At 47.1% G+C, this 26,282-nt stretch overlaps 1 protein-coding gene across 5 annotated transcripts in view; it reads left to right on the top strand.

The window, feature by feature from the left end:
* The window catches only part of SCML2 (Scm polycomb group protein like 2), a 99,115-nt gene that overhangs the window by 1,887 nt on the left and 70,946 nt on the right, over positions 1–26,282 (top strand). For 2 of the 5 annotated variants that reach the window (XR_008888706.1, XM_056556830.1), the window contains exon 1: positions 15,244–15,606. The exons of 1 other annotated variant lie outside the window; for it this stretch is intronic. The gene's annotated coding sequence lies outside the window, so the exon portion shown is untranslated. Of the gene's footprint in view, positions 1–15,027; positions 15,193–15,243; positions 15,607–17,183; positions 17,289–26,282 lie in introns of those variants that run through there. 2 more of the 5 variants (XM_056556831.1, XM_056556833.1) reach the window with 2 other exon arrangements.

Genomic DNA, 26,282 nt, shown 5'->3' with positions numbered 1-26,282 from the left:
TGAATGGGTTCTTTATTTCGGTATACACTATGGAAAAAGGAGCTGACATTGGCCAGGTCAGTGCTGATAACACATCATGTAATGTACTGAACTGGCTTAATGTAGAGATGGTACAAGGTAAGTTAAGTAAAGTAAATGTAAGCAAATCTCCAGGGCCGGATGGACTACACCCAAGAGTTCTTAGAGAGGTAAGTTCAGTAATATCTGTACCCTTGTTCATGATATTTAGAGATTCTCTGGTGTCTGGTATTGTGCCAAGGGACTGGCGCAAGGCTAATGTGGTACAAATCTTCAAGAAGGGCTCTTGGTCTTCGCCAGGCAATTATAGACCAGTAAGTCTAACGTGTATTGTGGGTAAATTGTTTGAAGGACTTATAAGGGATTACATACAGGAATACATAGGGGATAATTGTATTATAAGTGATAGCCAGCATGGGTTTACGAAGGATAGAAGTTGTCAAACCAATCTAATTTGCTTTTCTGAAGAGGTGAGTAGAAGCCTTGACAGAGGAATGGCTGTGGATATAGTGTTTCTGGATTTTGCCAAAGCGTTTGATACTGTCCCTCACAGACGTCTGACAGGTAAGTTAAGGTCTTTGGGCTTGGAAACTTTAGTTTGTAACTGGATTGAACACTGGCTCATGGATCGTACCCAGAGAGTGGTGGTCAATGATTCGTACTCTGATTGGTCCCCGGTAATTAGTGGTGTACCCCAAGGTTCAGTACTGGGCCCGCTGTTGTTTAATTTATTTATCAATGATATAGAGGATGGTATTAACAGCTCTGTTTCTATCTTTGCAGATGACACCAAGCTTTGTAGCACAGTACAGTCTATAGAGGATGTGCATAAGTTACAAGATGACTTGGATAGACTAAGTGTCTGGGCATCCACTTGGCAAATGAGGTTCAATGTGGATAAATGTAAAGTTATGCATCTGGGTACTAAGAACATGCATGCATCATATGTCTCAGGGGGGATTAAACTGGCAGAGTCACTGGTAGAGAAGGATCTGGGTGTACTTGTAGATCACAGACTACAGAATAGCATGCAGTGTCAGGCTGCTGCTTCCAAAGCCGGCAGGATATTGTCATGTATAAAAAGAGGCATGGACTAAAGGGACAGGGACATAATACTCCCCCTTTATAAAGCATTGGTACGGCCTCACCTGGAATACGCTGTTCAGTTTTGGTCGCCTGTTCATAAAAGGGACACTGCGGAGTTGGAAAGGGTGCAGAGACGTGCTACTAAACTAATATGGGGCATGGAACATCTTAGCTATGAGGAGCGATTAAAGGAGTTACAATTGTTTAGTCTTGAGAAGAGACGTTTAAGGGGGGATATGATAAACGAAGAAAAACTGTTCCAGGTTAAACCTCCCCAAAGGACGAGGGGGCACTCCCTCTGGAGAAGAAAAGGTTTAGTCTAAAGGGGCGACACGCCTTCTTTACCGTGAGGACTGTGAATTTATGGAACGGTCTACCTCAGGAACTGGTCACAGCAGGAACAATTAACAGCTTTAAAACAGGGTTAGATACATTCCTGGAACAAAATAACATTAATGCTTTTGCAGAATTATAAAACTACATCCCTTCCCCTTATCCCGTTACACCCTTCACTTCAATTCCCTGGTTGGACTTGATGGACGTATGTCTTTTTTCAACCATACTAACTAACTATGTAACCTCTTACATACTTTTACTTAGCGATGCGATTCTGAAATAGTTTTTTTCGTGACATATTAGTGGTAAATCTATATTGATTCATACAGCATTTTTTAGAGAAAAACTTCAAAATATTGTGAAAAATTGCTAAATTTCAGGTGTTTTTTAACCTCTTAAGGACGTAGGGCGTACCTGTACGCCCTACGTCTGGTGTTAAAAACGGGGTCACACATAGCTGGGACATAATCATAGCCGGGACCCTGGGCTAACAGCGTGCGGCATCGATCGTTGAGCTGCGAGCTGTTACCCCTTCAGACGCGGCGATCAAAGTTGACCGCCGCGTCTGAAAACAAAAGTAAACGCTTCCCGGCAGCTCAGTCGGGCTGATCGGGACATCGCGATAAAATTGTGATGTCCCGATCAGCTGGGACACAGGCGGAGGTCTCCTTACCTGTCTCCGCGGCGTCCGATCGTCGATTGATTGCTCCAAGCCTGAGCTACAGGCTTGAGCAATCGAGCCCCTATCTGACTGATCCGTGCAAAGCTATGGCTTTGCAGGGATCAGCATAGGAGATCAGTGTGTGCAATGCTATAGCTTCCTATGGGATTAATATATCGTTAATTAAATCGCACGGTCAATGGCGTGCGCGGAAAAAAATTCCAATGTCCAAAATAGTGTATTTTTGGTCACTTTTTATATAATGAAAAAATGAATAAAAAGCAATCAAAAAGTCCGATCAATACAAAAATTGTACCGATAAAAACTTCAGAACACGGTGCAAAAAATGAGTCCTCATACCGGCCCGTACACAGAAAAATAAAAAAGTTATAGGGGTTAGAAGATGAGAATTATTAACATATAAATTTTCCTGCATGTAGTTCCTGAGTCCCCACCTGAAAACATGAAAGAAAAGGGAATAAAAAAACTAACACATTCCCTAACTAGGAAAGTAATAAAACAGAAGACCTAGTCTGGAGAATTCCAGACCATGTCCACCTCCTTCAGACACTAAGCTAAAACTGATTAGCTCAGGGCCTGGAGGCAGGTATATCCTGCTGGGAGGAGCCGACTTCTTTGTTGCCATAGTGTCACACCTCCTAGAGACAGCAGCATACACCCACGGTCTGTGTCCCCCAATGGAGCCGATAGAAAAAGTTATAATTTAAGCACCTCTTTCACTAGTATTGGTCTACTGATGTTCCCCAGTTCTGCATTGTTCTGCAGGGTTTTATTGGCAAAGGGGCATTTATTTTATTTTTTACAATAAATTTATTTAAAACTTATTTTTTTACTTTTAACTTTTTACAGGTTATACTATGCTGCAGTACTACACTGACTAACAGCCTGTGCAATCCAGCCTATGGCAGGACCTCACAGGCTGCCGTACTAGGCAGACAGGAGGCCATCAGCTATACTCCTGCTGCCATGGCAACCAACTCATGGCAGGATTGCAGTTGGTGGAAAAGGGGAGTCCCACTCCCCCTGTCAACCCCATAAATTGGGGCTAATGACTAGTCTTGGCAGCTGCAGCGGGACCCTGGCTGTGATTGACAGCCGGGTCCCGCCGGTGATCTGCTGCAGCGCATCTCGCTGTGAATGAAATCACCCGTATGTATACGTTAGGGCTGCAATTGCGATTTTGGGTCTAAATATTGCGATATGCGATGCGATATAATAAAAAAAAATTGTGAAATCTCCCCCCCCATTTCATGTCCAATATCCCCTGAGGAAGTCACCTAGAGTGACGGAATGCGTGGGGACTGAGGGTCTTTATGGGGGGACACCCGCTTTCCAGATAACAGTGTGACGTATACATATTGTTCCTGTGACCGTCTGATGCTTGTTTGACAGGTTTATATTGTTGCTGTAGCTGCTTCTTATGAAACTTATGGCTATATTTTGCACTATTGTTAACTATGCTTATATATTTATTACTCCTATTTAATATTTTGGTGAGATTTACCTAATAGCAGCCAGTTGTATTTATTGTATTTTTCTGTGGGGCCATTGGTCTATAGCAGTGTTTCCCAACCTTTTTCGGGTCGGGGCACACCTCGGAAATTTTTTTTTCCTCGTGGCACCGCTACCGAGGTTGACAAGCAAGAAAAAAAAAAAAGGAAAAAACAATAAAAAACGCAATGCACTATATCTATTTATGTAGTTTAAAGTGCTGCTTTATACAGCAACTCACCAATGACGTCTTCTCTAATTTGCATTGTTGCCTTCTCTTCTCAATCTGGTCTGGGCCATCATCACGATTTCTTCCACACACAATTCTTCACCTTTAAACCTGCAAAGCAAATCTATTAGGCGCCAAACTTTTTTTTCTTTTTTTTTACATGGGTGACAGAGGGGTGTAGAAGAATGGACATGGGTGACAGAGGGGTGGACATGGGTGACAGAGGGGTTTAGATGGGTGTAGAGGGGTGTAGAGGAGCATACATGGGTGACGGAGGGGTATAGAGGAGCGTTCAGAGGGGTGTAGAGGAGCGTACATGGGTGACAGGGGTGTAGAGGAGCATACATGGGTGACAGATGGGTGTAGAGGAGTGTACATGGGTGACAGATGGGTGTACATGGGTGACAGAGGGGTGTAGAGGAGTGTACATGGGTGACAGGGGGGTATAGAGGAGTGTACATGAGTGACAGGGGTGTAGAGGAGTGTCCATGGGTGACAGATGGATGTACATGGGTGACAGAGAGGTGTAGAGGAGTGTACATGGGTGACAGATGGGTGTGCATGGGTGACAGAGGGGTATAGAGGACTGTACATGAGTGACAGAGGGGAATAGAGGAGTGTACATGGGTGACAGATGGGTGTACATGGGTGACAGAGGGGTGTAGAGGAGCATACATGGGTGAAAGGGGTGTAGAGGAATGTACAAAGGGGTGTATAGGAGCGTACATGGGTGACAGGTGTGTAGAGGAGTGGACAGATGGGTGTAGAGGAGTGTACATGAGTGACAGAGGGGTATAGAGGAGTGTACATGGGTGACAGATGGGTGTACATGGGTGACAGAGGGGTGTAGAGGAGTGTACATGGGTGACAGATGGGTGTACATGGGTGACAGAGGGGTGTAAAGGAGTGTACATAGGTGACAGAGGGGTATAGAGGAGTGTACATGGGTGACAGAGGGGTGTAAAGGAGTGTACATGGGTGACAGAGGGGTATAGAGGGTTGTACATGGGTGACAAAGGGGTATAGAGGAGTGTACATGGGTGACAGGGGGGTGCAGAAGAGTGTACATGGGTGACAGGGGTGTAGAGGAGCATACATGGGTGAAAGGGGTGTAGAGGAGCGTACATGGGTGACAGGGGTGTAGAGGAGTGTACAGAGTGGTGTTGAGGAGTGTACAAAGGGGTGTAGAGGAGTGTACATGGGTAACGGGTGTAGAGTAGTGTACATGTGTGACAAATGGGTGTAGAGGAGTGTACATGGGTGACAGAGGGGTATAGAGGAGTGTACATGGGTGACAGAGGGGTATAGAAGAGTGTACATGGGTGACAGAGGGTGTAGAGGAGCATACATGGGTGAAAGGGGTGTAGAGGAATGTACAAAGGGGTGTATAGGAGCATACATGGGTGACAGGGGTGTAGAGGAGTGGACAGATGGGTGTAGAGGAGTGTACATGAGTGACAGAGGGGTATAGAGGAGTGTACATGGGTGACAGATGGGTGTACATGGGTGACAGAGGGGTGTAGAGGAGTGTACATGGGTGACAGATGGGTGTACATGGGTGACAGAGGGGTGTAAAGGAGTGTACATAGGTGACAGAGGGGTATAGAGGAGTGTACATGGGTGACAGATGGGTGTACATGGGTGACAGAGGGGTGTAAAGGAGTGTACATGGGTGACAGAGGGGTATAGAGGGTTGTACATGGGTGACAAAGGGGTATAGAGGAATGTACATGGGTGACAGGGGGGTGCAGAAGAGTGTACATGGGTGACAGGGGTGTAGAGGAGCATACATGGGTGAAAGGGGTGTAGAGGAGCGTACATGGGTGACAGAGGGGTGTAGAGTAGTGTACATGTGTGACAAATGGGTGTAGAGGAGTGTACATGGGTGACAGAGGGGTATAGAGGAGTGTACATGGGTGACAGAGGGGTATAGAGGAGTGTACATGGGTGACAGAGGGTGTAGAGGAGCATACATGGGTGAAAGGGGTGTAGAGGAATGTACAAAGGGGTGTATAGGAGCGTACATGGGTGACAGGGGTGTAGAGGAGTGGACAAATGGGTGTAGAGGAGTGTACATGAGTGACAGAGGGGTATAGAGGAGTGTACATGGGTGACAGAGGGGTATAGAGGAGTGTACATGTGTGACAGATGGGTGTAGAGAAGTGTACATGGGTGACAGAGGGGTGTAGAGAAGTGTACATGGATGACAGAGGGGTGTAGAGAAGTGTACATGGATGACAGAGGGGTGTAGAGAATTGTACATGGGTGACAGAGGGGTGTAGTTGAGTGTACATGGATGACAGAGGGGTATAGAGGAGTGTACATGGGTGACAGAGGGGTGTTGAGAAGTGTACATGGGTGACAGAGGGGTATAGAGGAGTGTACATGGGTGACAGAGGGGTGTTGAGAAGTGTACATGGGTGACAGAGGGGTATAGAGGAGTGTACATGGGTGACAGATGGGTGTACATGGGTGACAGAGGGGTGTAGAGAAGTGTACATGGGTGACAGAAGGGTGTAGATTCGTGTACAGAGGGGTGTAGGGAGGTGTACAAGGGTGATAGATAGGTGTAGAAGAGTGAACATGGGTGACGGGGGCATAGGGGTGACAGAGGGGTGGACAGGGGGTGGACATGGGGTCAGAGGGGTGGACAAGGGGGTAAAAGAGGGACAGGAGTGACAGAGGGGTGGACTGGGGTAACAAAGGGACAGATGGGTGAACAGGAGGGTGGACATGGGTGACAGTAGACAACGGGGGTAGACAGGGGGGTAAACATGAGTGACAGGGATGGACAGGGGAGTGGACAAGGCAGACGTGGATGACAGGAGGGTGGACATGGGTGAGAGGGGGGGTGGACATGGGTGACGGGGATGATAGGTGGGGGGACATGTGTTAGTGCGGGTGGACATGAGTGATGGGGGGTGGACATGGGTGACAGGAAGGTGAACATGGGTGACATGGGTGACTGGGGGGATGGACATGGGTGACCGGGAAGGGTGGACATGGGTGACAGGGAAGGGTTGACATGTGTGACAAGGATGTGGTCAGAGGGGTGGACAATGGAGGGTGAACATGGGTGACAGGGATGAGCAGGGGTGACAGAGGGTTGGATGGGGGTGGACATGGATGACAGGAGAGTGGACATGGGAGACAGGGGGTCAGAGGGGTGGACAAGGGTGACAAAGGGACAGTTGGGTGAACAGGAGGGTGGACATGGGTGACAGGGTAGACTACGGGGGTAGACGGGGGGGGGGGGGTAAACATGAGTGACAGGGTTGGACAGGGGAGTGGACAAGGCAGACATGGATGACAGGAGGGTGGACATGGGTGAGAGGGGAGGTGGACATGGGTGACGGGGATAACAGGTGGGGGGACATGTGTGAGAGGGGGTGGACATGAGTGACGGGGGGGGGGGTGGACATGAGTGACGGGGGGGTGGACATGGGTGACAGGGGGGGGTGGACATGGGTGACAGGGGGGGGTGGACATGGGTGACAGGGGGAGGGTGGACATGGGTGACAGGGGGAGGGTGGACATGGGTGACAGGGGGAGGGTGGACATGAGTGACAGGGGGAGGGTGGACATGAGTGACAGGGGGAGGGTGGACATGAGTGACGGGGAGGGTGGACATGGGTGACAGGGGGGGGGGGTGGACATGGGTGACAGGGGGGGGTGGACATGGGTGACGGGGGGGTGGACATGGGTGACAGGGGGAGGGTGGACATGGGTGACAGGGGGAGGGTGGACATGGGTGACAGGGGGAGGGTGGACATGGGTGACAGGGGGAGGGTGGACATGGGTGACAGGGGGAGGGTGGACATGGGTGACAGGGGGGGGTGGACATGGGTGACAGGGGGGGGTGGACATGGGTGACAGGGAGGGTGGACATGGGTGACAGGGGGGGGGGGTGGACATGGGTGACAGGGGGGGTGGACATGGGTGACAGGGGGGGTGGACATGGGTGACGGGGGGGGTGGACATGGGTGACGGGGGGGGTGGACATGGGTGACAGGGGGGGGGTGGACATGGGTGTCAGGGGGAGGGTGGACATGGGTGACAGGGGGGGGTGGACATGGGTGACAGGGGGGGGTGGACATGGGTGACAGGGAGGGGGGTGGACATGGGTGACAGGGGGGGTGGACATGGGTGACGGGGGGTGGACATGGGTGACGGGGGGTGGACATGGGTGACAGGGGGAGGTGGACATGGGTGACAGGGGGGGGAAGGGTGATAGAGATGGACAGGGAGGTGGACAAGGCGGACATGGCTGACAGGGGGTGGTGACAGGGGGAGGCAGACATGGCTGACAGGGGGGGGGGACAGAGGGTGGACCTGGGTGACGGTGGGGGGTTTAGACAGGGTTGAGAAGGTGAACAGAGGGGTGGAAAGGGTACAGTACCTTAAGCAAGCCGGCCCGCGCAGCTTGCAGTTCCACAGCAGGCACGGGAGTCCGGCGCAGGTGCAGCTCGTTCCGCCCCAGGCAGGGACCCATTTTCGGCTCCCTGCGCCGTAAGGGAGAGGGAGACGGAGGGTGAAGGAGGGGGACGCGGGGGACACAGGGAACAGAGGAGGAAGGAGGGGGAACACGGGGGACGCGGAGACGGAGGGGGAACACAGGAGACGGGAGGAGATGCAGGGGGACGCTGTGCGCGCAGTGCGCACGCAGACTTCCCTTCCCCCCTGCGCCGTCAGGCCGGGGCGGGACATTTAAAAAAAATAATAATAATAATAAAAAATAAAAAAATCACGGCAAAATCCTGCGGCACCACGGGCAGTGCTGAACGGCACACACGTGTGCCGCGGCACCGTGGTTGGCAATCACTGGTCTATAGAGAGGAACCAGTTTATAACACAAACAGCCAATACTCGGGTGTCCTTGCTTTTGGAGGGGGAACCGTCAGATAAGTTCTGGGGTCCCTCTCTGTGGCTCAGGTTGGTCCTATGTGGTTTTTGGACCTCCTTTTTAAATGTTTTTAAATGTGTTTTGATACATGTCATTTTTGATAATAAAGCTATTTTTGATTATTATTTGGTGTGCTATCGCTTTTCTGCTTTGCTTTTTTCTATTTTTTTGTATGATTTGTATATGAGCAGAAATAAGCACCCAAATTGTTCTGATTATTGTTAGAGGTAGAGCCCACTTTCTTGTGATACTACATTCTCCCCTCTTGTCACATTCCCCCCCTGTCACATTCCCCCCACCTTGTCACATTCCCACTCCCTTGTCACATCCCCCCTTGTCACATTCTTCCTCCCCTTTGTCACATCCCCCCCCCCCGTCACATTCCCCCCCCGTTACATTCCCCCCCCCGTAACATTCTTGTATTCTTGTACTGCAGCAATACACTGGGTTTCCCGGGTGGATTTCAAATCTTGCGCAGGACCCGGGAAACCTAGTGTATTGCTGCAGCACAAGACCTTTCCCCATCAGCCACACATGACACCACTGCGGCCAGTGATTGGCTGAAAAGGGAAAGGTCCTACTGTACTAAGAAGAGAGGAAACCCCGGAGCACACGGAGACGAATCTGCAGGGACTAGGTGAGCAGAAGGTTTTTTTTATTTCTCTCCCTGCGCCCTTAGGGCAATGTTTTTCTAGCAGAGTGCCTCCAGCTGTTGTGAAACTACTACTCCCAGCATGCCCGGACAGCCTTTGCCGGTCCGGGCATGCTAAGAGTTGTAGTTTTGCAACAACTGGAGGCCCCCTGGTTGGGAAATCATGACTTGTAGTATTTAAGTTAGTTTTTACCTTCTCTGGCCGGCCCCGCCCACAGCAGCACACGGGAGCCAGCCTGAGCAGATAATCGCATGTTTTCCCGGGGGGCCGTATCGCCATATCGCGATTCGATTGCTTTTGCAATATATTGTGCAGCCCTAGTATACGTTTAGTTGCGCTAACTGGCTAGCAACTTGGACGTATACATACTTCCTAAGGCGGAAAGGGGTTAACAGAGGAACTGGTGGTCTTCCATGTACAGTGATCCCTCAAGTTACAAAAGCCTCAACATACAATAGTTTCAACATACAATGGTCTTTTCCGGACTATTGTAACTTGAAACCAGACTCAACATAAAATGCTACAGACAGTCCAGATCTGCGAAACGTTAATGGCTGGAAGATCTGACCAATTAGAATGGGCATTCACTGGTAAAACACCTGTATTACTAAAGCGCATGCACTGAATTCCTGTCTGGTAGCGCCCCCTACAGTACAGGGAGGTATTACATGTTCTGTATTACTCAACCTATGCCACAGTTAGCTGCTCCTTTGGACACCAGGTGAGGGTCGCTCCATTTTACTTTTTTAGGACATTGCGTGCACTGTACAAGACCCTGAAGAAGCTCCTGTCCCCTACATAGACAGTGATTACAGCCCCCAGCAGATCTTTCTTACTTTTATATGTAATGATTTGCTTTATGTATAATGGTTATCTACTTATTTTTGTTTAACCCTCAGTCTTTCCTATTTTTGGATGACATTTTGTGGCTTCAGAACCAATTACCAGGTTTCCATAGAGTTACGGTCTCGACATACAATGGTTTCAACATGCAATGGTCGTCCTGAACCAATTAAAGGGGTATTCCAGGAAAAAAAAAATATATCAACTGGCTCCAAAAAGTTAAACCGATATGTAAATTACTTCTATTAAAAAATCTTAATCATTCCAATAATTATCAGCTGCTGAAGTTGAGTTGTTATTTTCTGTCTGGCAACAGTGCTCTCTGCTGACATCTCTGCTTGTCTCAGGAACTGCACAGAGTAGAAGAGGTTTGCTATGGGGATTTGCTTCTACTCTGGACAGTTCCCGAGACACGTGTCATCAGAGAGCACTTAGACAGAAAAGAACGACTCAACTTCAGCAGCTCAGAAGCACTAAAAGGATTAAGGATTAATTTTTTAATAGAAGTAATTTACAAATCTGTTTGACTTTGTGAAGCCAGTTAAAATATAAAAAAAAGTTTTTTCCTGGATAACCCCTTTAATATTGTAACTTGAGGGACCACTGTACTATGGAGTTTTAGGGTTTGTAGGACTTAGGTTCCAGTGTGGAAACACCCTTTTAAAGAAGATGTCCAGCAAAACAAAGCTTATTCCCTATGCACAAGATAGGGGATAAATGTCTGATCGAGGGGTGTCTGACCGCTGGGACCCCCACAATCTTCCGTACGGGGCCCTGGCTCTGCTACAGAAAATGACGTTTCGCACCCAGCACATCAGCTGGTCGAAATATTCCCCCTCCATTTCTCTAAGGGAGAGGCGGAGACACAATGTTTGTTGGTCTCCGCCTCTCCCATAAAGATGTATGAAGGGGGCATGTTTCGACCAGCTGACGTGCTGAGTATCAAACTGGCATTAACATAGCAGAGCTGGGACTGACCCGGGGCCCCATGCCGCAGAGATTGCGGGTGGTCAGATATGGGATCAATTTTTTTGACTGGACATTTTCTGGACCAACCAGGGCTGTGCTAGGATTTTTTCCACCCTAGGCAAAAGCTAATTTTGCTGCCCCTTGACTCCAGCCATTGGCCTTGCTCTTTGACATGACCCACCTTACTACTTGGGTGAAACACTGTAACAAACCTCCTCCTCATGTAATCTCATTACCCAGGTGACACACTGTAACAAACCTCCTCCTCATGTAATCTCATTACCCAGGTGACACACTGTAACAAACCTCCTCCTCATGTAATGACCTGACTTCGTAGGTGACACACTGTAACAAACCTCCTCCTTGTGTAATTACCTTAATACTGGGGTGACAGGTGACCTTTACTTGGCTCAGCCTCACCTCCAATATGTTACTGGTTACTTGATGGTGACATCATCACAGGTCCTCTACCGCCACCACCTAGAAGGCTGATTGGGGGGAGGAGGCGGAGTGAAAGAATAAGGATAATTCGGGGGGGGGCAGGTGGAGCAGTACCCCCTCAAGAGGGCTTAGTTGGCGGCTGCCTATCTTGCCTATAGATGGAGCCTGGCTTTATTGAAAGAGCTTTATTGTCCGTTCAGTCATTACAAGTCATACAATAAATTACAATCACACAAAGCATGACAGTACAATACACAGCAAAGGTTCCCTAAGCTATACATCGCACATCATGCTACTCTAACACTCCGCTCACTCCTGTAATAGAAAAGCACAAGAGATCGAATAACAAAACAATACAATCTGTGATCGGGGTAGGGGTGTGGGCGACTATGTGGGTGGTGGGGGCGGGTCACAGGGCCAAACTGCTGGGCTGTATCTTCAAGGAGACATGGGAGAAGGAGAGGGGTCTTCACTCCTCTTCTTCCTCATCGACGGCCGGGCTGTCCAAGATGGAATAGTCTCTAAGCAGGCTCTTGATGAACCTGCGGCAGTCCCGGACGAACATGTTCTCCCCGTTGATCACGAGGCGGTATAGATGGAGTTGGGCCTGTGACCAACCCACCTAGGCTCAGGGCCCTTGGTATAGGTTCACCTTAGGTCAGATCAGGGCATAGGTCCCCTCCCTACCCATACCACATATGGTCACTATAAGGTTAGATCAGGTAGCTGGGACTGGTGCTGATTTTTCATTATAGTAGTGGGATCACTCAAGTGTAGGTGTAGTAATTCCACACATATGGTTTGGCTTATCACATGCTGGGTTGTTACACTGTGCCGATGCATAATATAGCACACAATGCATTTGTGGAAGTCAGGACTTGACGTATGCTAAGTTACACTATGCTATTAATTGTAGATGCTTATGGAAAACCATTGCTTTACCGTGTCAACAACGCTAGGTGAAAATCCCCTCCCCTTTGTGCCACACCTGGAGCCAGCCAAAATGACTGTGTAATATTCCCGAGTGCCATCAGATCTGCACTAAAATAACCTAATATCTACCCGGTGGATGTCTGTTTACTTTCGGCACTGGCACACTTCCTAAGATGTGCCCCAGTAAGCAGTCCCCCGGGGAAGATGATTTTCCCATATATAATGTGTTGCCACCGGTTATATATAGCAACATTTCATGACAGGTTCCCTTTAACCCAGTTGCTGTTTGGAGACTTTTCATTGCGACTTTTGTTTTATTAGATATGCCATAATCCGGTTAACCATTTGCAGCGTTTATAAATTTATCATGTGTTATTTGACGCACAATTTTTTCGCAAAGCTACACCGACCCTGACCTGGATTACAAAACTGGCTGTTGGTAGCATTCGTTATAAGTCACATTTTGGCGCAATGGGGGAACGATACAAAGTGGTGGCATAAAAAAAAAAGTATATATATATATATATATATATATATATATATATATATATATATATATGCGTAACATCATAAATACACATGTGGGGGAAATTTTGTCCTATTCTGACCCCTATAACGGTTTCTTTTATCCTTATACGGGACTGTATAGGGGATCATTTTTTGCATCCTGATCTGTAGTTTTTAACAGTATCACTTTTGATAGTTTTTTAAATTAAATTCAGGAGATGCAGTTAGTTACTAGTGTTGAGAACGAATATTCGTAATGCTAATTTTTATCGCGAATACTGCCACTTTGCGATTTCATGAATATTTAGAATATAGCGCTATATATTCGTAATGACGAATATTCGTTTTGTTCTTTTCCACATGCAAATTTTTATGCGCATTTTTCATGCGAATTTTCGCATGGGAAAAAAAGTGAAGGGACATAGCGAAAATGCGAATTTTGCGAACATAGGACAAATAATCATAAATATATTCACGAAATGTCACGAATTCGAATATGCTGCTGATAATCACTATTAGTTACTAACTACAACTCCCAGCATGCCCTCTACAACCTGTGGCATATAGTATAGGTTAGTGTTTCCCAACCAGGGGTGCCTCCATCTTAGAGCTGGGCGGTATGACAAAAAATGTGTATCACGGTATATTTGTAAGTTAAGGCGGCTCCACGGTATTTAACGGTATTGAGGGCGCTGCTTCCCCCCACCCCAGTTTATCAGCCCAGCGCTGCACTGTCCCCTAATCATGTGTCACCCACTAGCGCTGCTTCTCTCCCCCCCCCAATGAATTATCAGCCCAGTGCTCCACATTTGGGAACTAAGTGCTGCTTCTCTCCCCCAAATAATTATTAGCCGCTGCGCCATACTGTACTATCCTGTGCCCGGGCTGCAAAAATAAACGAAATAAACTTTAACTCACCTTCCTACGTTCCCAGTTACCGGATTCACGGTCCCTCCGCTTCTATCCTGGGGATGGGAACGTCACAGAGCCGTCAGCCTATCACCGGCCACAGCAATGTCCCGGCTCGGCTGGTGATAGGCTGAGCCCGCTGTCATGAAAGGAGCAGGCCGGCTTCTTACATGACAATGCGCTCAGCCTATCACTGGCCGAGAAGCAGAACAGCGCCCACGGGTCACATATGATTAGTTCCTCGATGTGGGGACAGCCGCTGCGGCTGATAATTCATTCATTTTGGGGTGGGGGGGTGGGAGGTGCCCAACCGGTATAGGAAAAATTCATATCGTGCGGGAATTTTTTTTTGTCATTCAGTATGATGGTATACCGGTATACCGCCCGGCACTACTCCAGCTGTTGCAAAACTACAGCTCCCAGCATGTTGGACTATATAGTAGTATATAGTATAGGTCAGTGTTTTCCAACCAGGAGTGCCTCCAGCTGTTGCAAAACTACAGCCCCCAGCATGTTGGACTATATAGTAGTATATAGTATAGGTCAGTGTTTCCCAACCAGGAGTGCCTCCAGCTGTTGCAAAACTACAGCCCCCAGCATGTTGGACTATATAGTAGTATATGTCAGTGTTTTCCAACCAGGGGTGCCTCCAGCTGTTGCAAAACTACAGCTCCCAGCATGTTGGACTATATAGTAGTATATGTCAGTGTTTTCCAACCAGGGGTGCCTCCAGCTGTTGCAAAACTACAGCTCCCAGCATGTTGGACTATATAGTAGTATATAGTATAGGTCAGTGTTTTCCAACTACGGGTGCCTCCGGTTGTTGCAAAACTACAACTCCCAGCATGACCAGACATGCTGGGAGTTGTAGTTTTGCAACAATTGGAGGCACCCCTAGTTGGAAAACACTGGTATAGGTTATGGTGTAACATCGGTGTTGGAGGATTGGTTGGATAAATACCGGCATTTTCATATATAAATACAGGCAGGGTGGCCAAAATACCAGCTGTGCCAGTAAAATACCGGCCAGGGTTTTCTCCTAGAAGTAAACTTGTAGTCATAACCTCATCTCTGACCACGACTACAGTGCTGCGCCCACCTTTTCCCGAGAAGTTATTGAGGTCACAGGACTTACTGAGGTGGAAGGGTGGGTCAGTAGGTCTGGGCGCACTCTATGTGGTCTCTGTGGAAGGTAATTGGGGGTTCTGTTGGCGCACTTTATTGGGGGGGGGGGGGGGGTACTAAGAGCTGCAGTGCGTCATATGTATATTGTTATATACTAGTGTGTACAGCCATACACACTGGACCGGTGAGAAGAATAGCCCCATTGATAGCCGTATGTGTAGCCAAGACCCCCGAGCGCCCCCTCCTCTCCTCTCATGAACACAGGCGGGGGCGCGCTCAGTGACAACATGGCGGCGCCGTGAGGTCCTTACTGTGGAGCGACACAGGGAGTTACAGACCAGGCGTTGGAGCAATAGACGGATGAATGGAGACGGACACGGTGACCGTGAGAGACGGCGGCAGTTGAGAAGTCATTCAATGGTGGCGGCTCAGGAAGCCGCACAGTACCGGGGCTGGCAGCTGCAGCGTGGTGTGTACTGAGGTGAGCGCTTACTCCTCTCATCATCCCACAGCGGCCTCCAGTGCATGGCCGGCCACACCGTACAGGACCGGGCACCGGGCGGGCATTGTCCTGGTGGGGGAGGTGACAGGTGGGGTCTGTGTGTATAGTGGAGCCACGTGACTGGGAGAGTCCTGTATACACAAACATGAGTGAACCCCTCCAGTGCTATACATCATGACTGTGTGCAGTGCACGATGAGGGTCGTAGTAGTAATAATGTGTGTATGCTGACCCAGTGTATCATGTGTTTCCATCAGAGCTGCCCAGGGACATGTGTGGATGATGGGGGTGACCTACTAGTGTCATAGTGGATCAGGGAAAGCCCTCAGACATGAGCCATGCCCCCATCTCTGTATGGAAGCACAGTGGGGTATTATTATTTAAGAAAAAATAATAAAAAAAAATTCTGAAAATAAAAATCACAGCGACAGGAGATACCGATGTGTCGTGTATCGCGTTATGGTTGTGGTCATAGGACGGTGGTACATGAATGGATCCGTACCTGGCGCTGTTCGCAAACATGTGTCTCTTGGGATAAATGGCGGGAAAAGTTTGTTGTATGAAGTGTCACTTGGAGCCCACTCCTCTTTTCCTTCCAAACATTGTTGTATTGCAAGGTTTTCTAAACAGCGTGCCTAGAGGTGTCACAAAACTACAACTCCCAGCATGCCCGGACAGCCTTCGGCTGTCCGGGCATGCTGGGACTTGTAGTTTTGCGATAGCTGGAGGCACCCTGTTTGGAAAACACTGTTATATAATGTCAAGGGACTCCATAGAGGTAGATAGACATGTTGGATGTGACAGAAGAATAGTGCAGTGTAGAGAACTATTCTCCACGTAAAAGTGACCGACACCACAGCGGAATCCGCCAAACTCTCAATATAAGTCATTGAAAACCGTGACGGTTGGCATCAACAAGTAACAGGTCTGGCATTGGCATCAACATTAGCTTAACAATTCTACTTTAAGGGTTTATCTGTTAGTTTAAAGGGGTACTCCGGTAGAATTATTATTTTTTTTTTTATCAACTGGTGCAAAAAAAGTTAAACAGATCAGTAAATTACTTCTATTAAAAAAATCTTAATCCTTCCAGTACTTATTAGCTGCTGAATACTACAGAGGAAATTCTATTCTTTTTGGAACACAGAGCTCTCTGCTGACATCATGACCACAGAGCTCTCTGCTGACATCATGACCACAGAGCTCTCTGCTGACACTGTCCATTTTAAGAACTGTCCAGAGTAGGAGAAAATCTCCATAGAAAACATATGCTGCTCTGGACAGTTCCTAAAATGAACAGAGGTGTCAGCAGAGAGCACGGTGTTCCAAAAAGAAAATAATTTCCTCTAGTATTCAGCAGCTAATATGTACTGGAAGGATTAAGATTTTTTAATAGAAGTAATTTACTAATCTGTTTAACTTTCTGGCACCAGTTGACATAGAAAAAAAAAAGTTTTCCACCGGAGTACCCCTTTAATATTCTTCTAGCACAATGCATTTCTTTTTTATTTTCCGTATCCTATATATTTAGTTGCTTTTTAGTTCTGCTCCATCCAGGTGGCCGTTCATATACTTCCCATCAACATCTTCAAGTGCCAGACGCCGTCTGCCTCTTATCTGTAAAGGAAGCTGAAGTGTTCAGACAGGAAAAGATCCATCTTGGTTAGTCCTTAGAACTTCCCACATCACAACAGCCCTTGGCTGGAGGTCTTCAGGTTAACTGTCCTTAGGGAATGTTCATACATGCAGGAATCGTGGCTTTCCCTGAGCCGTAGTCAGCACACTGGACCCAGCCGGGAGGACCCCTTTGATTTCTGTCTGAGCCTCAGAGAGTAACCATGCACAAATGAAGTGACTTGTCACTTCCTTTTTGCATTGTCACCCATCTATCGTTGAAGTCAATATAATGAAAAACTGTGTGTTTGCGAAAATTGGTGCAGTTTCTGTGTGGAAAACCATACAGTTATGCCAATGTTGACAGGTTCTTAGGGTCAGGTAACATGCGTATATGCTGCTTATTTCACGCTGCAGGAAATCCGCTACGCAGCTGGAAATATGCAGTGTATATTGCTATAAACAAACACGTAGGGCTTCCCCAACACATCCCTGTGTGTGCAGTGAGGTTTGGAGTACCTGTACCTGCCTCTAAACTTTACTGCTCACACAGGGCTGCGGCGGGGAAGCCCTGTGTGTCTGCTCATAGCAAAATACACTGGCCCTCATTTACTATTGCAAACCCGACATGTTTTGTCAGGTTGTGCGCCAGATTCTGTCGTATTGCGCCAGAAATTCTGTCTGCGCCAGATTTTGCTCCAGAATTGAAAAAACCCTGACTAACTCTCCATTTTGCGAAGAAAACCCGAAAAGGGGGCGTGGTCTCCGAAAAGGGGCGTGGTCTTGACATTTTCACAAAAAGCCAACATATTTACTAAGGTTTCCACATAAAATGTGGTGGATTTGAGCTGAGGAAAACCCGACAGATCAGAGCAGGTGTATAAAAGAAAAAAAAAAAAAAGCAAAGTGTAGGGAAAGTGGAAAATGTGGGCAAACCTTAGTAAATACCGTAGGGAATCAAAACCCACAAAGAAACCTACACTCCACTCTTAGTAAATAAGGGCCACTGTGTATTTCCCACTGCTCGGCGAATTTCTTGCGGTGTAAAATATGCAGCATATACGCTATGTGTGATCCTACCCTTAGCTTGTTCTCTCACACACCAGATCTGCAATTATAAAATCTGCAGTTGTGGATTTTACAAAACAGTCAACAATACATGAGAATTTGCTTTTAATAAATCGGCAACTGTGGATTTTACAACTGTGGATCCGGTGTGTGTGAATACACCCTGAGAATGCTGTAACCAAGAAGAAATGGTCAGCTTAAAGGGGTACTCCAGTGGAAAATTTTGTTTTTAATCAACTGGTGCCAGAAAGTTAAACAGATTTGTAAATTACTTCTATTTAAAAAGCTTCATCCTTCCAGCACTTGTATACTACAGAGGAAGTTCATTTCTTTTTTAATTTCCCTTCTGTCTAATCACAGTGCTCTCTGCTGACACCTCTGTCCATGTCAGGAACTGTCCAGAACAGGAGAGATTTGCTATGGGGATTTGCTTTGGCTTTGGACAGTTCCTGAGACAGACAGAGGTGTCAACAGAGAGCACAGTGGCCAGATAGAAAAGAAATTCAAAAAGAAAAGATCAACCTGTGGAGCATACAGCAGCTGATAAGTACTGGAATTGACAGTGGTCTCACAATTCTGCTGTGAATATCGGCCCAATAGTTATTTTTAACTAGGGATTGACCAATATCGTTTTTTTAGGGCCGATTAGGTTAGGGGCGATAGCCGATAACTTATACCGATATTCCGGTATAAGTTATTGGCTATTTATCCCCCGCGACACCGCTGCAGATCATTGATTTAAAGCGGGCGCTTTAAATCAATGCACTGCAGTGGCTTTTGTGGTGCCATAGACCGCCGCCGCAACCCGCTTCTCTCCCCCTGCTTGTCCGGGGGTCCTGAGACCTATTGCCGCCCGCCACACCGCGACCGACCCCCCCGCACCACACCGGCCCCATTGCCCCCCCCCATCCCCGGTTTTATAATTACCTGTTCCCGGGGTCCACTCCACATCTGGCTCCGGTGGCGTCCTCCTGAACTGTCACTGTGCGCACTGACGGTCACGTCGCGCACGTCATGTCACTCGTCATTGCGCACAGCGTAACGCAGGACTCAGCAGGAGCAAGAAGTAGCGTGGGCTCCGGGAACAGGTAATTATAAAACCGGGGATGGGGGAGGCAATGGGGCCAGGGTGGTGGTGGGGGCGGGGCATTATCGGCTTATTGGCAAGGTAATAGCTGATACCGGTAATGCCCAAAATCGTGATTATCGGCCGATAATATCGGCCATACTGATAATCGGTCGATCCCTATTTTTAACCACATACAAAATTACTCATGTCTCGAGATTTCCCAGGTTGCAGTGCGTCAAGACCTGACATCACTCAGGGATGGGGAATTCCTATCGCTCAACGCCTGGGACATGCAGTTCCAGGCACCGGGCAGGTGAATTTTTCCGGCCCTTAGCCCTGCTTCGGGCAAGCAGGGCCAGACCTGACAAGCACGGCGGCGCTCAGCAGTCAGTATGGAGCAGGCTTTGGACTCGTGCCCGCTCCATACTCAGTAGCCAGGGGCCACCGCTAATGGCCAGCATGCGGCGATCGCTGCGGCTGGCTATTAACCCTTTAGATCGCCGCTGTCAAAGCTGACAGTGCCGTCTGAAGGGACATGTGGATGCTCCCTGTTGGGCTAGTGGGGTGGATTGCCCCCCCCCCCCCAGCATGATCGCAGGGGGAGATCCACTATAGAGGTAGCCAGAGGACTTGCCTCTGTTCCCTGGTGTCTGTGGCTCTGTCGTTGAGGGAGCCTGGCTGGACCAGGCTCTATCAATGGATCGCAGAGCACACAAATCAATGGAGTTCAATAGAACTCTATTGATCTGTATGAGGAATCTAATGATTCCTTCTAAAAGTGTAATGTCACGATGCCGGCTGGCAGGAGGTGGATCCTCTGTGCCAGAGAGGGATTGGCGTGGACCGTGCTAGTGGACCGGTTCTAAGTCACTACTGGTGTTCACCAGAGCCCGCCGCAAAGCGGGATGGTCTTGCTGCGGCGGTAGTGACCAGGTCGTATCCACTAGCAACGGCTCTACCTCTCTGACTGCTGAAGATAGGCGTGGTACAAGGGAGTAGACAGAAGCAAGGTCGGACGTAGCAGAAGGTCGGGGCAGGCAGCAAGGATCGTAGTCAATAAGGTAATAGCAGGAGGTCAAGTACACAGTAAGGACAAACACAGTAACGCTTTCACTAGGCTCTAAGGCAACAAGATCCGGCAAGGGAGTGCAGGGGCAGTGAACAGATATAGTCTGGGAGCAGGTGGAAGCCAATTAAGCTAATTGGGCCAGGCACCAATCATTGGTGCACTGGCCCTTTAAGTCTCAGGGAGCTGGCGCGCGCGCGCCCTAGAGAGCGGAGCCGCGCGCGCCAGCACATGACAGCAGGGGACCGGGACGGGTAAGTGACCTGGGATGCGATTCGCGAGCGGGCGCGTCCCGCTGTGCGAATCGCATCCCCGACGGCCATGACAGTGCAGCGCTCCCGGTCAGCGGGACCGACCGGGGCGCTGCGGAGAGAGAGACGCCGTAAGCGCTCCGGGGAGGAGCGGGGACCCGGAGCGCTAGGCGTAACATGTAAAACAAAAAAAAAGTTTTATTAAAAGTTTAAAACAGTTCAAACCACCCCATTTTCCTATATAAAAACTTGTAAACATCATATTAATAAACATCTTTAGTATCGCTGCGTGCGTAATTCTACGAACTATTAAAATATAACATTATGTATCCCATATGGTAAATGACGTAAATGAAAAGAAAATACCAAACCACAGAATTGCAATTTTTATAATATCCCAGAAAAAAAAGTTAAAAAGCGATTAAAAAGTCAGATCAATACCAAAATGGTATCAATACAAAAAACATATTATGGCGCAAAAAATGAGCCTCATACAGCCTGGTATGTGGAACAAAAAAAAAAGCTACAGGGGGTCAAAAAATGGCAATTAAAAAAATTCGAAAAAGTTCAGATTTTTTTATTTATTAGTAAAACATGACTGAAACTATACAAATCTGGTATTGCTGTAATCCGGCAACCTAAAGTATCAAAATAACATGTTAGCTCAACCACAAGGTAAATGGCGTAGCAAAGAAAGCCAAATTAGCTAAATTATCTTTTACTAGTTCAATTTTACTTCACCGTTTTTTTTTCAATATATTTTCTTTTTGGTTCGGAGAATATGTTATTGAAAAATGAAAAGGTATCATTATAGTAGTTAGTTCTGGCTAATAAAGGGTGAGGAGGAAAAAACGAGAGTGTAAAAGCGAAAAATTGGTCCGGACAAGTGGATCGTCATGAGGGACAAGTAGAGTTTGCTCAGCTTTAGTCCTGTGTACAAGTAGTTTTTTCATTAAATTTCCACACCTCTGATCACTAGAGGGGGCAACAGCTGTATGCCCCCTGGTTAGAAAACACTGTGTTTTTCAATGGGTGGGGTGGCTGATGTGCGGGAGGAAGGAAACTTTCAACCTTGAAAGACCTCAAACTTTCAAGCATGGAACAGTGGGATGTGTAGTTTAGAGAACAAAATCCAACAGGAAATACCCAGTTCTGGCAGGTAAGTACTAAAATCACCGTATGGGGGATAACCCCCTTTAATTTAATAAAGTAATTTACAAATCTAATTAACTTTCTGGCACCAGTTGATTTAAAAAAATAAATAAAAATAAAATTGTTTTCCACTGGAGTGCCCCTTTAAGGACATTGTTATACAGTGACCCCCAACAAAGGCCTCATTCAGAGGCATTTTAGAGAGACTTATCAAAACCTGTGTGGAGGAAGAGTGGTCCAGTTGCCAATACCAACCAATCAGATTGTTTTTTTTGTTTTTTAAATAAAATAAGCAATCTGATTAGTTGCTATGGGCAACTGCACCACTCTTCCATCCACTACACATGTTTTGATAAATCTCCCCCTATGTCTGTAAGTCCTGGGCTAACCAGCAGGTGTAATGACCCAAACCAACAGCATCATAGGAAATTGTTGCCGTACAATGGACACTAAAATACACCTATTTGACTGAAACCTTCGCTGCTTTGCTTAAATGGAATAGGAGCTAGCCTAAAATCCAACTTATGTATTATCAGAGGCAACCAAAAGTATTGCTTTCATGTACCAAGGTGAGTATAAGACCAAGTGTGGCCAAACTCTGTAAAGAAGGAGTTGTATGGTGCCAACAAAGCTAGAGGTTATTGCTAGATGCCGTGGCTAATAAAGGTGAGCTTGGAGCAGAGGACCTCCTTGTACCACATCCTTTTGTCTGGTTCAGACAACTCCTTTTTTCCCCCTTCTCTAGCTAACATAAACTGATGTGAAATACAGTAGGAGGAATTTTCATTTACACAAGTACAAGTTAAGCATAAATCTAAGTGGCAGTTCAGGTTTTTCTTGTGAGTTCGGAATGGTATCCAAGGCAGATTACTCAGATGGATTTCTTGTTTTCTAAAGCTTCCTTGTCATTTAAAACAACTTTTGACATGTTGGTCAGACATGTCAAAACTTTAGATCACACTGGGTCTCAAACCTGACACCTGGTGTTATCACAAGTTATAAGCTATTGAACTGGGCTTCATTGCCTTACCAGCATCAAAATCCGACAAATTCACTCAATTTTTGTCTGGGAAATGGGTCAGGTTTGAGTGAGGTTTACAGTGTTGCTTCACCTGGCTTCAACCCACTTCACCCGGCTTCACCCCACTTCACAGCGTTTCTCAGGACCGGGCATCATGTCTAAAGCTGTTTGAAAGAACAGTGACGCTTTCATTACTTTATAATAGTCCCTGCAAAAAAATTCTCACATGACTTCTGTGGCGTTGGCTGGTTAGGTTCACCAGGGCATTGCTCTGTTCTTGACCTGTAGGCATTTCTATAATGCTTTTAGAGAAGAATTCCTCCTTAAACTTCCATTCAAAGGTACTTTTCTCTATGCCAATCCATATAGAATTCGTGAGAAATGTATTTTCTGGCATAAGTTGCCCCAAAACATTGTCTTATATGACTTGTGCCACCTTTATTATGAGTTTTATATACTTTTTAGATACTTTTCTGCGGGGTCGGCAAAAGTGGTGGGGAGCATATCATTTTGATTTAAAGTAGGGTAACTAATATGTGGTCTACTTTAACTAGACAATTGTTAGATACAGCATTATACACTTTGATAAATCTGGGGCATTTGAAGTCTTTCCATCTCACTTTGCCTTGTCTAAGAGTTTTAGTAAATTAGTGTAAACTTGGAGTCATGTATACAGGGGTGTGGAAATTTTATAAAAAACTACTTGTCCACGGGACTAAAATGGAGCAAAATCTACTTGTCCCTCATGACGATCCACTTGTCCCGGCCAATTTTCGCTTTTACGCACTCATTTTTTCCTCCTCGCCCTATAATAGCCATACCTACCTACTATAATGATACCTTTTAATTTTTCAATAACATATTCTCTGAACCAAAAAATATATATATATATTTGGGGAAGTGAAATTGAAATAGTAAAAGATAATTTAGCAGATTTGGTGGTTTTCTTTTCTGCGCCATTTAACTTGTGGCTGAGATAACATGTTAGTTTTATACTTTAGGCCGCCTGATTACAGCAATACCAGATTTGTATCGTTTACGTCATGTTTTACTAATTCTGAACGTTTTCTAATTTTTTTAATTGCCATTTTTTAACCCCTGTAGCTTAATTTTTTTCCCGCATACCAGGCTGTATGAGGGATAATTTTTTGCGCCATAATCTGTTTTTTGTATCGGTACCATTTTGGCATTGATCTGACTTTTTAATCGCTTTTTAACTTTTTTTTAATGGGATATTATAAAAATTGCAAATCTGTGGTTTGGTATTTTTTTACATTTACCGTACGGGATACATAATGTTATATTTTAATGGGTTGTACAATTACACACGTAGCGATACCAAATATGTTTATTTTTATTATGTTTGCATGTTTTTAAATAGGAAAAGGGGGTGATTTGAACTTTTAACATGGAAGGGGTTAATGCAGCGGTCTTCAAACTGTGGCCCTCCAGATGTTGCAAAACTACAACTCCCAGCATGCCCGAACAGCCAACGGCTGTCCTGGCATGCTGGGAATTGTAGTTTTGTAACATCTGGAGGGGCACAGTTTGAAGACCACTAGGTTAATGTGTCTTTCAAACTTTTATTAAAACTTTTTTTTTTTTTTTTTACACTTTATTAGACTTATGAGGAATCATTAGATTCCTCAGACAGATGAATAGAGTTCTATTGAACTCTATTAATCTGTGTGCTCTGTGATCCATTGATAGAGCCTAGTCCAGCCAGGATCTATCAATGACAGAGCCGGGACAGGAGGAAGCAGAGGTAAGTCCTCCGGCTACCTCTATAGTGGATCGCCCCCCCTGCGATCGCGCTGCGGGGGGGCGATCCACCCCACTAAGACGCCGCTGTCAGCTTTGACAGCGGCGATCTAAAGGGTTAATAGCCAGCCGCGGCGATCGCTGCATGCTGGCTATTAGCGGCGGCCCCCGGCTACTGAGAACAGCCGGGGGCTGCAGAGTATGGAGCGGGCAGGAATCTCGAGCCCGCTCCATACTCCCCTGTGAGCGCCGCATGCATCTCCCCGTGCAGACGTGCCGCCTCCCCTCAGCTCTCCGAAGCTACAGCTGGGGGGAGTGAAGGCAGAGGACGCAGGTCTGCACGGGGAGCAAGAAGCCACGCCCCCTCATCTCCCCCCCGTACGTCTGCAGAGCAGTGGAGAGAGGACACATACACAGCTTCTCATCTCCCCTGCTCTGCTTCCGAGGATACAGTTTTTTATTGTCGGAGGCGGCAGAGTATGGAGCGGGCAGGAGTCGGCAGCCCGCTCCATACAGACTGCAGATCGCCACCGCACTTGTCAGGTCCGGCCCTGCTTGCCCGAAGCCGGGCTAAGGGCCGGACAAATTCACCTGCCCGGCGCCCAAAACTGCTAGTCCCGGGCGTCGGGCGATAGGAATTCCACATCCCTGTGTATAATTTCAGTATACCTAGCAAGGGGTTTGGTTTATAAGGCAGCTAGTGATCAGTCAGTTCTTGAACTTTGTATGTGACAGAAGGAATAACTGTCAGGTGTAATGATCTGTGTGACTTTGGCAAGGACCAAAGAGATCACTGGGTCAGAGTACCTACAGAATGGCAGATCTTGTTGGATGTTTCCGCTATCAAGTAATTACTAGTACAGTAAAATATCCCTTAGCGGACACCTCCCAATAGCGGACAGTTTTTAATTCCCCAGCAGAGTCCTATAGAACGTAATGTATTTGCACCCTCTTAATAGGGGACACTCCAAATAGCGGATGCAGACACACACAATAGGGGGAAAAAACACTCCCAATAGGGTACAAAACACTCCCAATTGGCTTATGTGCTGGCCCTACCTTGTCAGGGGGGTACAGCCAATATCCCAATAAAGGGCCCAGGCTTCTTAGGGGCTCTGGCCCCTGCTGCACCCCCTGTAGCAGCCCCAGCACAGAAGCAGAAGACTACTGTTTAAACAGTGGTCTCCTGCATGTCTGCCGGCCACATCATTCTCCCCCTGAGCTCCCCGTGCCACTTTATTCCCCCTGTGCCATATCACCCCCCCCCTTTATTACAGCCATACCACATTTCCCCGAATTCCCCTTGTTCCCCCCCCCGCGCTATTTCATTCCCCTTTCATCACCTCCTCTTTACCACCCCCGTGCCATTTCTCTCCCCCCCCCCCCTCCCTTATCCCACTAGGGCCACTTCATTTCCCCCCCCCCCCTTTGTGCCAAATCATTTATTCCCGGTGAGTGTCCGCTATTAGGAGATTCTGCTTTACCTACAAAAAGTAGTTTAAAGGGGTACTCCGTTTGTAAATAACTTCTATTTAAAAATCTTAACCCTTCCAGTACTTATCAGCTGCTCTATGTTCCACATGAAGTTCTTTTCTTTTTGAATTTCTTTTCTGTCTGACCACAGTGCTCTCTGCTGACACCTCTGTCTGTCTCA

Source organism: Hyla sarda, chromosome 2 (assembly GCF_029499605.1).
Source record: "Hyla sarda isolate aHylSar1 chromosome 2, aHylSar1.hap1, whole genome shotgun sequence".
NCBI lineage: Eukaryota > Metazoa > Chordata > Amphibia > Anura > Hylidae > Hyla > Hyla sarda.
The sequence above is the reverse complement of the archived record's forward strand: the minus strand, read 5'-3'. Positions and strand labels throughout refer to the sequence as shown.